This window comes from Podarcis filfolensis (assembly GCF_964270895.1).
Source record: "Podarcis filfolensis genome assembly, chromosome: 1".
NCBI lineage: Eukaryota > Metazoa > Chordata > Lepidosauria > Squamata > Lacertidae > Podarcis > Podarcis filfolensis.
Genome location: NC_139604.1, coordinates 96,625,399 through 96,641,338, shown reverse-complemented (window position 1 = coordinate 96,641,338; position 15,940 = coordinate 96,625,399). Strand labels below are relative to the sequence as shown.

The following is a 15,940-nucleotide window of genomic DNA, read 5'->3' as shown; positions in this document are numbered from 1 at the left end:
ACTATTAATTGTGGAAGATAATCAGAATTCACACTCTCAGCTCCACCTCACTGCAACCTGTTGTGAAGGTTACAGCAGAATGAAATGCAATTTGTGATGTTATAGCATGAAACTGAATAAAATTTGGTCTAGAGCCTAACAATAAGGTTTATTATAAACTGCTAAACCAGTTTAAAAGTAAAATAGAGAAGGCAGACTAGCAAAGACAAATCTGATTTGGATATGAAAGCCGCCTCCGAAACCTAGGAGATAGGCCCAATAAGTGAAGGAGGTATGCTGCTCTCAAGATCACTAATCTTAGAATTGATTAAAAAGATTAGTCTCTCATGCTACTAGTTAGTACTCAATATCTTTACAAATAGGTAAAGGTCTGGCACAGAACTGATACAATGGACTCTGCTATACAGCTACAAATTGTGTTTCAATTGCAATATACAATGTGGCACAAGATGGCGATGGTGAGCCTTATGGAAAATTCAATGCATTTTTCAAAAAACCGCTTTCAGAAGGGTTTTTATATGTGTGTCAATTCCACCAATATCGCTACAGTATTTCCAGCTTATGGAATGGTGAGGCGATGGCACATATAATTCCCTGTATAAATATGAGTAAATAAATAGATATGGCCATCAGTGTTCAGAAATGCTTGCTTCTGACTTTTTCCTAAGAACATAAGAATCCAATATTAGCCTGCTGGATCAGGCCAATGGCCCATTTAGTCCAGCATCCGGTTCTCATCATAGTGACCAACCATGGGAAGCCTCTTGATCAGTAAACTCCCTGCCTATAGGACGTGGCATGGCCAGAACAGCTTCGGCAGATGACGTCAGTGAACAGGAAGCTCAATACGGAAGAAGGTATTTGCCTAGCCCTGAGTCATTTGGGGCTTTATAAGTAAGAATGAAAACCTTACCCCTGGTAGCATATAGACCAGGGGTCAGCAACCTTTTTCAGTCGTCGGCCGGTCCACCATCCCTCAGACCATGTGGGGGGCTGGAAAATATTTTTTTTGGGGGGGGTATGAATGGATTCCTATGCCCCGCAAATAACCCAGAGATGCATTTTAAATAAAAGAACACATTCTATTCATGTAAAAACACACTGATTCCTGGACCGTCTGCAGGCTGGATTGAGAAGGCGATTGGGCCGCATCCGGCCCCCGGGCCTTAGGTTGCCTACCCCTGATATAGACAGCCAGTGCAGTGTTTTTAAGAACGTGGGCATGGTAGGATGTCCAACTCAGCAAATTTGCTGGTACATTCTGCAATACAGTCAAACCTTGGTTCCCAAATGCCTCTGTTTTGGAATGTTTCGGCTCCTGAACGCCAAAAACCTGGAAGTAACTGCTCTGGTTTTCAAACGATTTTTGGAAGCCAAACGTGCTATGCAGCTTCTGTTTTGAGTTTCCCTATCATATTGAGGCTTCTGCTTTCAGTTTTCGGTTGTCGAACATTTCAGAAGTCGAACGGTCTTCTGGAACGGATTACGTTCGACAACCGAGGTTTGACTGTAGCTGCAACTTCTGGGCCAGCCTTAAGGGCCGCCTCACACAGAATGCATTAGACATAGAATGTCCAGTCTTGAGGTGACAAGTGCATGAATCGCAGTGGCAAAGCTATTGCTGTCCAGGGTTGGTCTTGCTGGCCTTTTGGTCTACTGGCCTTTTGTCTATATATAGAAGGGTCTGTTTTATTAAAAGTTTATGTTTTGTTTTGTTTTAACCAGCGGGGATAATAATAGCAAGGACATTATCTTCTGCTCATGGACAATTTAATGTTGCCCCATCTTCCATTTCCCATGCCTCTCATTTAGAAATAGTTACAAAGGTTTACATTGACTCTACCACCTAAGGTGACATGTGGAGGGAGGGAGGAAATCACCCCCAGCTGATGAGGAGATGATAGCAAGTCCCACTTTCTCAAATGCCATGTTGTTGCTTAAGCTCCAGTGACAGTGACTGAAACTGGTGGATTGCCTTCTGGGAATATCTTTCACTGGACAACATGACAAGTTGAATTACAGCTGTATAACAAATTCTACATAGTACAACAGCATTTAGAAAATTGTTTTTGTCAGCTAAAAGTTATTGATTGAAGTAAAACTGTATTTAAAGGCTGCAGTGAGAAGGAGTAAAATGAGCACATAGGAGAGAACTTCTCGAGCAGGCATAACACTGCTTGCTATTTTTGCTGCAGCAATTACTGCTGAGGAAGCAAGCCATTTCATAGACCCCATGGTGGTGTGCCTCTTCAGTGCTTGAAACAGCTGCAGAGAGGGGTGGGGTGGGAAAGGCAGTTCCAGCTAATGTGGCCGGCTCACTCTTGCTTAATAAAAAACCAAAAGCACCTATTTGGACTGAACTGTGGCAAAAAAAAAACAAAAAAAAAAACAAGTATACCTACTAAAGACTTAGGAATTGGGTTCATAAAGAAAAATATCAGCCTGAATTCCATAACAAGAAACTTTAAAGTTGATGAACTTTTCCTTGAAATCCCAGTTAGTAATATCAGAGTACTTGAAGAAAAATTGGACAAAAAGCCTGCACTGAAATCTCTCAATAAGCCCAAATAGTGTCAGCTGAGTGTGCCCTGCTAATTTAGAAGATTGCTAATCAATTTAAAGCTAACGCAGAAATCAGGTTTTATGAAGAGGACCAGTTGATATTGTTAAAGCAAAATAGTGTATTTTAGAGTCCTACTAGCAGTAGTAAATGTCAGTCTGTTGCAGAGATACAATATCTTTTTCAAACACCCAGGGCAGTACTCGCATGAAAACCCAGCGCAAACGCAAAACGAAGACATGTTCCTTAAGCACAGCCAAGGGATTGTATTAAACACCATAAATAATGCAGGCAAGAGAGGTTTAAAGCTACTGAGCAACTGTTTGACAAGAAAGGCATGGTAGGACTTCAGATTTACTAGCACCTTTTAATTTGTAATGTGAAGATCAACAAAAAAAGGGGGGGAATATATAAAGAAAGCACTGGTGTTGATGGCTGAGCAGGAAATGATGCAAATACCTCTTTAAGGAAGAAAAGCTACAATCCTTAGGAGCCCTACACTGAAAATCTATGCATGTCTACCCAGACCTAAGCCATGTTGAGTTATATTGAGCTTATTCCCAAGAAAGTGGATAGGATTTCAGCCTTAACAGAAAAGTAACTCCAGCTGAACACAAGAAGACATATTTCTGGCTAAAGATATTTCAGATTAGGGTAAAGATACATTGAAATCCAAATACGGCATGAGCTTTTAGCAACTGTGAAAATTCAGACTTTCCCCCTACATATATTTAGCTATTTTTCATTAATTGCATGTCAAGGTCAAAAATCTCCATTAAGGTTGGGAAAAGGCAAGGAAATGTAAAAATTACAAAACCTTTGCCCCCAGTGATGTTTCATATGTGCAATATGAGAGAGTAAACAGGACAAGAGGTCTGTGTTGCTGGTACTACAAACCACTAATTTATTGATAGGCACCATTTTTACATTCACAAACTGTTACATGAAATCATTATTTATACAGAAGCAAACAAACCTGCCCCTCTTCCCAGTATTAATTGCATGGTAATAGTTAAGTATGGCTAAACTATTTTTTGTATTTTTATTTTTCTCCTGATGTTAGGGGGAAATCTCTTAATTTTGAAGAGGTGCTAAAGAAAGGAGGGGAAGGAACAGGATGTTTTTATTACTGTTTTTACAAAATGAAAATGGCATTGTATTGCCCTGCCTTCATATAGCTGCATATGTGCTGGTCCTGTTTGTTGATGCTCTCAGTGTGTGGGCATTTCAGGGAATGGGCCACAGATATCAGGAGCAGGGATGGCTCTGCAATCTCCTTCACATGTTGAGGATACACATGGAGGGTGGGGTTCTGAAGAATCCTACTATTTGGTTCCAGTTTTGCTTTTTGGAAAGATGTTGGGAGGATGCCATTTTAAAATGTGGCAAGCGGGTGTGGTGACCAAAGAGAGTTCTTCAGGTTTTAGACCTTTCCCAAATGTCTCTAAATGTGAAATGTCGGGGTAATCTGAGAAGTATGGCCTGACAAGTAATCTGGAAAATATGAAAGGATAAAGCCTTGTTATATACTAGCAGTTACAACATAGGCAAAGATTCTTTTGGAAAAAGGAATCCTGTATTTTGTTGAATTCTTTCAAGGCATAGAGTCTTGGGAACAGAGCTACTGGAAAGGTACACCAATGCCATCTCTTCTGTGAGCTGTCCATGGTTGTAATGTCTATGACAGATCTATATCTCAGCCCAGGCCAGAATTCCAGAATTCTCTGGCCTAAGCATAAACTATTCCACCCCAAGACTTACAGAGAATTCCAGAAGGAAAAACAGCAGGCTGCTTGTAACTGTGAGCAAGGGAAGTACTCTAAAATAAATCCCTTAATATAAGAACCATACTATCAGTCCATATTCTGAGTTTTAAGAGTCCCTGACCAAGGTATTCAATGCATGGAATCCTTCACTGTGTAGATCATCTTGTCCTCTACAGACTGATGTGTGTGTATGGGGTCTTTCTGTCTTTCTTTGATACACCCACAAAAGGTACTGGGCCTCAAGCCTGCATAGAAATCTTACTCCTTAACCTGAAAGCTCAGCTCCCAGAAGTGTAAAAAGGTAAAGGGACCCCTGACCATTAGGTCCAGTCGTGATCGACTCTGGAGTTGCGGCGCTCATCTCGCTTTTTTGGCCGAGGGAGCATGTGTACAGCTTCCGGGTCATGTGGCCAGCATGACTAAGCCGCTTCTGGCGAACCAGAGCAGCGCACAGAAACGCCGTTTACCTTCCCGCCGGAGTGGTACCTATTTATCTACTTGCACTTCGTGCTTTTGAACTGCTAGGTTGGCAGGAGCAGGGACCGAGCAACGGGAGCTCACCCCGTTGCGGGGATTCGAACCGCCAACCTTCTGATTGGCAAGCCCTAGGCTCTGTGGTTTAACCCACAGCGCCACCCGCGTCCCTCCCAGAAGTGTAGGGGCTGATTAAATATATTTAGCTGGGGAGGAAATGCACTCTTTATGTGCTCAGAGACAGATTATTATTTCATCACATGTCCCAGACATTGAAAATGGACCCCTCAATAATCTCAAAGAGTCCAGAACTGAGAAGTCCTGAGAAGCTCAAATTAAGCCATGTCCACACAATTCCTTTCTGTGCTTTCTGAAGCCGCTCAGCTATTCACGAAGTCTGCTGCTGCATCGTGTGGGTGACATCTCTTGCTGCCTATTTTATTTGTTCCTATCAGGAAGAAATGTATTTAGCTGCATATTGTATTGCCAGGTTTTTCTGTTTTTAACAACATGCTAATATCAGGATATCAGTATAAATACACATGCAATTGTCAGTTAATATTATGGTATGATTTTCACAGTGCCTGAGGCAACGGATCAGTATTGTCAGAAGGGGGGGAAATAATGGGGGGGGGGAATAATGCAGAGAGAGAGAGAGAGAGAGAGAGAGAGGCGCATTTCCACATTCCTTCACCAAGAGCCCCATGACTTAGAACAGGCTCATTATCAACACGTGGTTCTGTACAATTCAATATGAATAATCTACATGCTGTATATCTGTGCAGCACCATATGTTGTGCATATGTAGTTGTGAAGAAACTGTGCGATGCCAAAGGGGACTTGCATTTTAAAGCAAACAAATTAACACTCTGAGTGCTACTAGAGAAAGAAGGAAGGGTATGTGATACAGCGTGTCTCAGATTCTGCAAATCGTGTTGTATAATACGGATCAGCCTGAAACACCAAGAGATTGCATGGGCCAACCAGGCCATCTCAGAGGACTGAAGAAGCTGGGCCACTTCCAACGTTTGAGGCCTCAAGCCAAAACGTAACAGTTCTCTGCTTTACAACATGCGCTTGATGATTCAGCACCAGTCAGTAATAGTGGTTTGCTTACATAGTCAGCTCGTCTGAAAGGACATGTTCATCACGGTCTAATCTTGTGCCATCACAACCAGTATTTTTAAATTAATGTTTATGAACACCTTTAACTTGTAATATAACCAAAATCTATACCAGTTTTTTTAAAAGTCTTTTACCAAAACACATCCCTTATTTGTTTAAATTTGCAACCCTAAGCTAAGTGTCAAATTTTGATCTGATCCACATAATAACGAGTAGCTAGACATATAAAATGCCCCTCCAAGTGTCTAAATTTGAAGTCCCCTTTCTGATAGATTCTGCATGGGTCCGCCACTGCACAGCCTGTGACTCACCGTAGAATTCCTCTACAGTCTGTGACAGGCTGAAGCCACATACCATACATTAAGCAAGAATAGACCGCTTCAACTGTCATGGCTTCTCGTCTCCCATAGAATCCTGGGAAACATAGCTTCTTAAGGGTGCTTAGACCGGTTAGGAGACCCTTATTGCAGAGCTACAATTTTCAGAATGGTTTAACAGTCAATCTCTGGGAATTGTAGCTCTCTCAGGAGCCTAGGACAGGACTTTCAAGCAGACTCAGAAGAATGCACAATAGAGCCCTGAAACGCAACAGTGATAGCTCACTACAAAAAGAAGAAATCCATGTTGCCCTCTAAAGAGGTCCTCCCTGTAAGACCATTAGCTCCAGAGTCTAAAATCACCTAACTGTACTACTGGACCTGTTACTTTGGGGTGTGTTTCCTTTTTCTATTTACATTTTATTCTTTTTCAAACTTCTCTGGTCATATGACTGAAACAGCAGTGTACACACACACACACACACACACACACACACACTTATTTACATATAAAAATAAATGTGCACTTGAACTTTGCTGCACATAAGTGAGTCAGGACCATATGATTTGCTGCATCTTTCCAGTGGGTGCTTCACTGCAGCAAATTTACATGCATGAAGGATCAGCATCAAACACAATGATCTGCATTGGCGAATGATGCAGATTCCTGCGCAGAAGTGACTAACTTGAGTGTTGGAATGTCGTCATGTGTGAAGCTACCCTTACAAAGGCAACTGACTCTTGTAAGCATGCTCTGTTGTGAAAAGAATTACCTGGCTGTCAGTCATGTTACTTTAAAATACCTAGGTTGCAAAAGCCATATGTGTCATTATAGATATAGCGGTACTAGCAACATCCTCTTTTGTTAAACAAGGAGGCAATAAGACTAATTAACACTCACTAGGGAACCTGAAATAATGATCCCTCTCTCTTTGGAGAGCCAATTACCCCAAATATTCACATTAGCTACTTAGTGCTTCTTTGAAAGAAATGTCTTGATTTTTTCTTTTCTTTTTAATTTAAAGCATTATATAACATGTACCATCGCATTATAAAATGTTATGTCACATCCTGACAGGATACAGCTAAGGGTATGCTGAATACACTGGGAGCTAAAAATCTGTTGAAATTAATAAGGAACCTAACTTTGCCTGGCAAGGAAAGCTTGGGTGATATCTCTCCAGCGCCTTTGTCATGGGGGAGAAAACACAAGGACTGTCACTATTGCCTCTTACAGAAACGCAGGACAGAGCATCTCTTTTCTGTGGGGAAAACAGATTGACAAAACAACCAGCACTTATTCACTTATTCATTCAAGTATGCAATGCGTAATTTAATGATCTTTGAGGGACTTTCACCTAAAAGAACTTACCTAGTTCCTCAAAATGGATCTCTTTAATTGTTTACTATCATTTTAGACAGAGCAAAGAGAGAAAGTGTGCCTCTCTCCTTCCTTCCTTCCTTCCTTCTCTTTCTCTTTCTCTTTTCTCTCTTTTGGGAGCAGAAAGCAACACCTCACAACTGAACATGTTTGCTCACACCTTGCATAACAATTACTCAAATATGTATTGATGACTGACGGACTGAATGAATGCATAAATAAAATTATGTAATTCTTATTAAGCTCTTCACGCAATCAAATGACAGTAATTTTGTGCTGTACGATATTGGTTGCTAGCCAAATTTTGATTGAGGCCATTGTTAAGGTGCTGTTTATAAAGAAACACAGCAAAAACATGAGCTTCCCTCGCTCTCTTTTTGCACTTAGCATCTTAACAACAATCCAAACCTAGGCCAATTATTAAGGTTAATTTGAGTCGTGAATGGTTTCTTTTGTCATACATTAGAGAGTGACTGTCAATTATCTGTACAAGGTTTTGGCCGTTTTTAAACGCTCCCCTCCACACCCATCACAGCATGTGAATCCTTAAGCATCAGGGTTACAATTTTAAAGAAAAAGCCATGTCCCAATATTGCACCACAACAAATTTCCCAGGGAAACCACAAGTTTCAGCAGTTTGCCCTGCACTGTTACTTTCATAGTACAGTGGTACCTTGGGTTAAGTACTTAATTCGTTCCGGAGGTCCGTTCTTAACCTGAAACTGTTCTTAACCTGAAGCACCACTTTAGCTAATGGGGCTTCCCACTGCTGCCGCGCCGCTGGAGCCTGATTTCTGGTCTTATCCTGAAGCAAAGTTCTTAACCTGAAGCACTATTTCTGGGTTAGCGGGGTGTGTAACCTGAAGCATATGTAACCTGAAGCGTATGTAACCCGAGGTACCACTGTACTTTATGCCCCCTCCTCAGACAAGGCTATAGGCTCCATGGAGTTGACAGTGTCTCAGACTCTACAGAGCAAAACAGAAACACCTTCCTATATTTAATATGGGGAAAACAAAAAAGAGTGAACTGGTTAAGCTTACTCTTGTCCCAGGCACACAGTCAGGTGAATCAGAGGAAAAAGTACCATTACATGGGCCTATGGCAGTGGATTTCAACCTTTTTGAGTCCACGGCTCCCTTGACCAACCACATTCTTTCTGCGGCTCCCCTGTGGGAGCCACTGACACTGGGGTTTCATTACAGGACACATGCAAGTGGGTATTCCCATTCTAAGTGCACCAGAAATGGAGAACGGGGGGAGACTAGGAATCTGAGGTGTGACTGGGACGCGGCGATGAGGAGGAGGACCCAAGGAAGGGTGGCTGCCAGGGAGAGAGAGATGCAGGAAGATAATGGGCTGCAAGTTAAAACTGCTGGCTCCCCAGAATGTTCCTGAAAATATACTCAGAGTCGAGCGTGGATTTCATGCTCTTTATTCAGCTCATAGTAGTGAGGTAGAATAGAAGTTCCCCCGAAATGTCTGCTTTATATACATTATTTACACAATGGGCCCCACGTGATTGGCTAATTCTGAAATTCTCCTGTAGGCCAATCAGGTTGCGGATTCACTTCCACCTGAAGTTGGATTAGGTGGCTTCTGCGGACCATTCAGACTGCTGCATTCTGAATCCTATTGTTCTAGGACCAATCAGACTGCTGCATTTTGGATCCTTTTCAACTCAGTACATAACAGTTCCTCAGAGAGAAAGAGAGAAAGAACATGTAGAAAGATATAGGCTGCAGGTTAATGAAATGACAGCCCCCAGAGTCCCCTGAACGTTTCGCAAGTCTCCTCAAGGTGCCTTGGTGCACTGGTTAACAACCAATGGCCCATGGCATAAGTTAAGTTCCAGATCGGAGGGGCCATAGGAAGCTTCTTATGCAGTCGGGCCAGTGGTCCATTCGCTTAGTGTTGTCTACACAGACTGGCAGCAGCTCTCAGGGTTTCAAATAGGGAACATTCCCAGTGCAATCTGGAGGTTCTGGGGGCAGGGGCGAACTTTGGTAATATGGTGCCCTGAATGAGGACAAAATTTGGCACCCCGCCTAAATATATGTTTGCATGCCATCCTCTCTCTCACCTTCCCTTCTGCACGTGCTCTAAAGTGCACCACATAATAGTTGTGGCATGTTTTGCACTCCTTCGGCTCAGCACCCTGTGTGGGGGAACTGCCCACATCACCCTAAATCCAACACCGCTGGGGGATTGAACCTGGCACCTTCTGAATGCAAAAGCAGGCACTCTACCACTGAGCTACAGCCCTAGCCCAGAAGAAATTCTACAAAATGCAGAAAAATTGCTTAGTTCTTTGACCTCAGAGCCCTATGAATCAATTTAAGTGAGGAATCAGGTGGCAGTGTTACACTGACTGTGACATGGCATAAATAGGACAGATCCATATGATTATGGGGGTCGTGCCTTCCCTGCCAATTTCTTGTTCCTCCACAGGGAGACTTGCTCCATGTCTTGAGAACCTTGGGTCTAGCCCTATTGAATTTAAGATGGATAATATTGCTTTCTGCTTTGCCAAAGGTCCACCAGCAAAAACACACACCACGGTCTCCATTTTTCCTTTGCTCATGCAGTTTCCGTGCATATGGGTGACTTTTTGCAGGGTTGAGATCTTGAGTTAGTCATAGGAAATGTGGCATCACTGTTTTCCATGTGCATGTTTACCTGGAAACCTATTTCTTTTGATTTTTGCAGCCTAAGATGACATTTTCGGGCTATGGCAGCTATTGGTAGCCCATTTGTTGTTCTCTTGCTATTTTATTTATCCATTTTATCTATATAATATTAAATTGTTTTTATTCTGAGGGTCCTGCTTTGCTGCTGACTTTTTATCAACATGCCGCCATTCCTGCAGCTGCCGATTTCCTACAGCAAAATGCTTGAATCACATGATTTGTAGACAGATTTATCTATTGGAATTAGAACTCATATTGGGTTTGATGCAAGAAGTGCGCATGTCCTTAAATTACTCCCAGCTGAAATCAACAGTGGTGTAAGTCAAAGGGGAGCATGGAGGGGGAGAAGGATGTCTCCAGACATTTTTCAGAACCGGAGCAATGGCATCATCTGTCAGAACGGTACTTGTTTGCAGTCATTTGCATCAGGTCCAGTTTATAATAATTCAATTGTTCCGAGTATGCAAAGAACAATCGGACTGACTCTTTCCTTTCCTAAAAGGATGGCAAGCCACCCATCAAACTATCTGCACACTCCAAACTGAAGCGGAGTGTGATAGTGCTGCAAAACAATAGGAACAAATAGCCACAGACTACACACACACACACACACACACACACACACACACAAACACACACACACACAAAAGGAAAAATCCTACCTTTGTAACTCCTATATTTGCAGTTCAGAATGAACTATATTTACTCGGAATTAAGTCCCTGGCGAACATATTTAGTCCAGCAGCTTTGGTCTGATTCTTGGGATGTGCTTTTGTAGTGGCATGGCTAGGGTGGACTGTCCTGACAAGCCCCTGCATTTCAAACTTTGCCACTAAATCACTGGGAATCAATGATATGTTGACCTCGCTGCAAGTATTGTTAATAATGATCCGGTAAAATTGTTTAGATGGACATTATCTGAAAAGGCTACTGGCTACAATACGAGTGTAAAAAGTGGCACAGGAAAGTATCCTGAACAAAAAGAAGTGAAGCTGAAAATATGAATGGCCTGCAAAAAATAGCTGCTTAGTTCCAGGCTTTAAGGTGACACTTCAGGATGATTTTTCTTTCAAATTTTCATCTCTCTGCAGCTGAGAAAAACTGACGGAGATTGACAGACAGAGGAAGTGGCACTAGGATGACATGAAGCTGTCAAGGGGGAAAATATCAGCTTCAAACAAAAGAGAATGGGCAAATATTAGGAATGTTCAACTTATGGATGGTGCTTCCAGCCTCTAATGAAAGAGCCACAAGGTTTTTTTCCTCTCCACAACTGCTGGTAATGGAGAATACATCTGCAATGAGAGGGACTATATATTTCCAGCCAGCCATGGGCAACATAGCATTTGTATAAGTGATGTGCATTTCTTGGTCTTTTGCTGTGCTTTTCACCAACCTTTTTCATGTGGAGAAGCATTTAAACATGTGATCCTTCACCTGCAATTTGAATTTGGAACTGTACAGTCCAGCAAGAGCTGTGTGGTTCTGCTGATTGCATAGCTTGGTTGCAAACCCTGTTTCTCAAACTTCACTTTTCCAGCATCTTTTTAAAAAAGAAGTTTTAAAAACCTACCCTGAATTATCACATGAATAACTGATTGTGAGTACATATGGGTAAAGTCATACAGTGTGTGTGTGTAGAATCACACCCTGGGCAGGTCCTTACAAGCAGAATATACTGAATGGACAGAGGCCACCATCTCCATAAGGCTTATCAGCTGGTCATCAGGGATTGCAAAGCACTGTGCCTTTGCTCACACAGTTTGGTTTCAAACTGCACAAGCAAAAGGGGGGGGGGTCACCTGATATCATTGTGAGAGCCTTGCCCACCTGTCAAACCTGGTCTGCAAGGAGTAGGGAAGATTAAGTATCTAACCCATTGGCCAGATCCCGTTTACCCTCCTGCCATAAGTAGATCATCCTTATGCATAGGATCCATGCAAGTGCAATTTGTACACTCAAATATTCTCTTTGCATGACACAGGACACTGCAATGAATTTTGTGATTTGTGCAAGGAGGTCTGGATCAGACTACTCCACGGGCAGGATTCAACAAATGAGTCTCATCCTCAAAAGCCCATGCAAGGACTTCCTCTTATCCTCCTCATGTGCTCCCTGAAATTGGCACAGGGCCATAGGAGCCAACTCCTAGAGCCTGAGGTCCCTTCACCCCCTCCCCTAAAATTTGTGAGGGAGCCCAAAGTTGATGGGCAATGCCATTTATTATTATTGTTATTGTATACCACCCTACAACCCAATATGCCCCTCTTCCACAACACATTTTAAAAGGGCATTGGATGTGTATCAGCCAAAGGCCTGATTAAAGAGGAACGTTTTTGCCTGGCGCCTAAAGGTGTATAATGAAGACACCAGTCAAACCTCCCTGGGCAGAGCATTCTAATGGTGTTCATGTACCACATCTTGTGAACGATTATGGGGGTGGGGCTTACCCCCCCAATATTTTGTCACCCCTGCTTGGGGGTCACGTCAAAACAACCCATGGAAAAGCATGGGGGGGAGGAGAGGGAAAGGATATGGGATTGTTCCCTCTTGCAAGCTTGCATGCTTGTGCTGTTGGAGCAATCTCCTTAATGCAATGCTGAATTCCTCCCGCATGTTCAGTGTGACTCCAGCCATTTGTAGAGAGCTTACATCTGATTGTCTTGCTTTTTTCCAGCTCTCAATATGAGCTTCATGTGACATACCAGTGCACATTAGTTCAATCAAATGCATTACCTGAGCACTGCAAGCAGGGCTCCTAACACTTGGTGAGGTTTCAGAGGGGTTCCTATAGCTACTCTTTCTTCCAGTTGTATCTGCATTATGTTGCACTCTGGGTTCCTTTGCCAGCACCCTGCCGTACATACACATTTGCACGAACTCTAAACTCTCAGCCCACCACAAGAGTAAATCCAACTGAATTCAGTGAGTCTGACTTGCAAGGAAGCATGCATAGGACTGGGCTGCAAAACCCATGTTCTCTTCCTCCAACAGGCACCAAAATAACAACACTTCTTTTGCAACTGTTTTGAGCCGAAATGATGGGCAATTCAAACACCAGTTAGCTTTAGATTACTATGAAATTGTTGCGAAGCCAATTCAGTAAGTTAATAGTAAAGTTAATGGATACAGTGCTTTGCTCTTTGCAATAGACCGGCATAGTTGATGATGTGGCACCTGCAGACTGTTAGAATTACAGGTTAGTTGTTGTGCAAGAGGATAACATGTTCCCACAGCAGGCTTTTGTTCATGGGATGTAAAGAAAGAAAAGGAAGAAGATTCAGTACTGATTACAGCTATTGCTGAACTCAGTCTCGGTCTCTGTCTTTACTGCTGCTGCTATTACTGTACTTGGCCTTGCAACCTTTTCTACTCAACTCTGTTACCTCTAAACCTGTCTTGGGCAGACTTTTCCTATCAACATATATGCCCCTCAAGTGCTATATTGCATTCTCGGTACCTGTTTGGTTTTGCTAGGTTTTCACACAATAACAAACATCGTGAGCACATTGGTACCTCATGCAATTTCATGCAGTGAGTTCAATAAGCCAAATTAAATAAATCACTAAAATCTTTGCCAGCATGCCTTTAAAAAAAGATCCAATAAACCATAACTAAAAAATATAATATTTATTCAAATATAACAAAATCTACCCCCCCAACCACACCAAATAAACACAATTAGCTGACTCAAATACAGTGGTACCTCAGGTTAAGAACTTAATTCATTCTGGAGGTCCATTCTTAACCTGAAACTGTTCTTAACCTGAGGTACCACTTCAGCTAATGGGGCCTCCCGCTGCTGCTCTGCCGCTGGAGCACGATTTCAGTTCTCATCCTGAAGCAAAGTTCTTAACCTGAGGTACTATTTCTGGGTTAGCGGAGTCTGTAACCTGAAGTGTCTGTAACCTGAAGCGTCTGTAACCTGAGGTACCATTTATGTAGTCTGGGCAAGGAAGTTCCCTAAGGTTGGTGAGATCAGGTCCCTTCTGCCTTCTTAGCATGTTTAGCTCCACATGTGGCTCCGCAGCAAACAATTGGGAGGAATTAGTCCTCCTTGCTAAGAGAACCTTGGGTATATGAACCTGACAGGTGCAGGTTGTCATTCAGCCCAGTGTGCTTGCCAAGCCTGAATGGCACCTGAAAGGACTCAACACCAAGCGAGTGATGGGTGACAAAGAGTGCCCTTAACTCAATAATGCCTCAGGCATTGACCACACCAGATCTTAACTTCTCTTTCCTGCCTTTACTGAAAGCCAATTAAACCATGCAAAAACACCACTCCAAGAACAGGACTTCCTGCAGTGTGGGCAGGCAAAAATCGGACTCCCCTAAAAATTGCTACTCAGTGCCCAAAACAGGAACCTAGCTGACCCTGTACTGCAGAGGGAGGGAAGAAGGGCACTGCAAAGAAAATGATGGACTGTTTGAGGTGGAGCCAGTTTCTAAAGCCTGGCTTCTTCCCCATCCTGATTGATCTGATGGCTTACCTGACCCTTCCCCAAATCCTCTGCATAGCAAAGCCATTTTGAGTCTTCTTTCCAGAGGTTGGCTCTTCCAGAGTGCTCAGCCTCCAGCATTGTGCATGCAATGAACACTGACATTCCCCATCACCTCCATCTTGGGGTCAACCTGTCAGCCCTGTATTGGCTCTGTTTGCACTACCATACATAAAGCAGTACAGTGGTACCTTGGTTCTCAAATGCCTTGGTTCCCAAATGCCGAAAACCCGGAAGTAAGTGTTCCAGTTTTCAAACATTTTCCGGAAGCCAAATGTCTGATGCAGCTGTCAGCAATTGTTTCCGGGGCGTCTGCACCAATCAGAAGCTGTGCCTTGGTTTTCGAACATTTTGGAAGTCAAAAGGCCTTCTGGGATGGATTAGGTTTGGTGCTTTTGTTTTTGCTATTTGTTTTGCATTTTTGTTTTTGAGGCTTTTTCAGTTAACTTGTTTTTGTGACTTTGTGGAACCCAGTTCAGCTACTGATTGTGTGACTGTGGAAATGGATAAAAGCCCCCATCCAAACAATGACTATCATCAGTGCAGGTAAGATTTTTTTTAAAAAAAATTATCATCTACAATAATGTCTTATTCATTTTATAGTACAGTACATTGATTATTGCTTTCATTTTATGGATCAATGGTCTCGTTAGATAGTGCAATTCACGTTAAATTGCTGTTTTAGGGGTTGTTTTTAAAAGTCTGGAATGGATTAATCAGTTTTGCAATACTTTCTATGGGAAAGCGCGCCTTGGTTTTGATACGCTTTGGTTTTGGAATGGACTTCCGGAACAGATTAAGTTTGAGAACCAAGGTACCACTGTATCATACTACTTTGAACACTTCCCTTAAAGAAGCCTGAGAACGTAAGTGTGTAAAGGCTGCTGAACATTGTTAGAAACCCCTATTATCCCCCCTCCACACACACAAAGCTACGGTTTGAAGAGTTTCCTGGGAAGAGGGACTGGTTGTTTAAATCACTTGGAGCAGAATGCAGGAGGCAGGGGGCAAAACTAGAATTAGATGGCTCTGCCTGTAAAAATCCGAAGTGGAAGGCGTCTCCAGTTCAGGGGATACTTTCCATGTTTCAGGTTGTGCTCTAGAGTGTAAAATGGAGAACATGAGCAG

At 42.6% G+C, this 15,940-nt stretch overlaps 1 long non-coding RNA gene across 1 annotated transcript in view; it reads left to right on the top strand.

The window, feature by feature from the left end:
- Positions 1 to 1,451: 1,451 nt before the first annotated feature.
- LOC310766679 overlaps positions 1,452 to 15,940 on the top strand; it is a 320,477-nt gene continuing 305,988 nt past the window's right edge. The window contains exon 1 of the long non-coding RNA XR_014550349.1: positions 1,452 to 1,509. This is a non-coding gene — a long non-coding RNA (uncharacterized lncRNA). The remainder of the gene's footprint in view (positions 1,510 to 15,940) is intronic.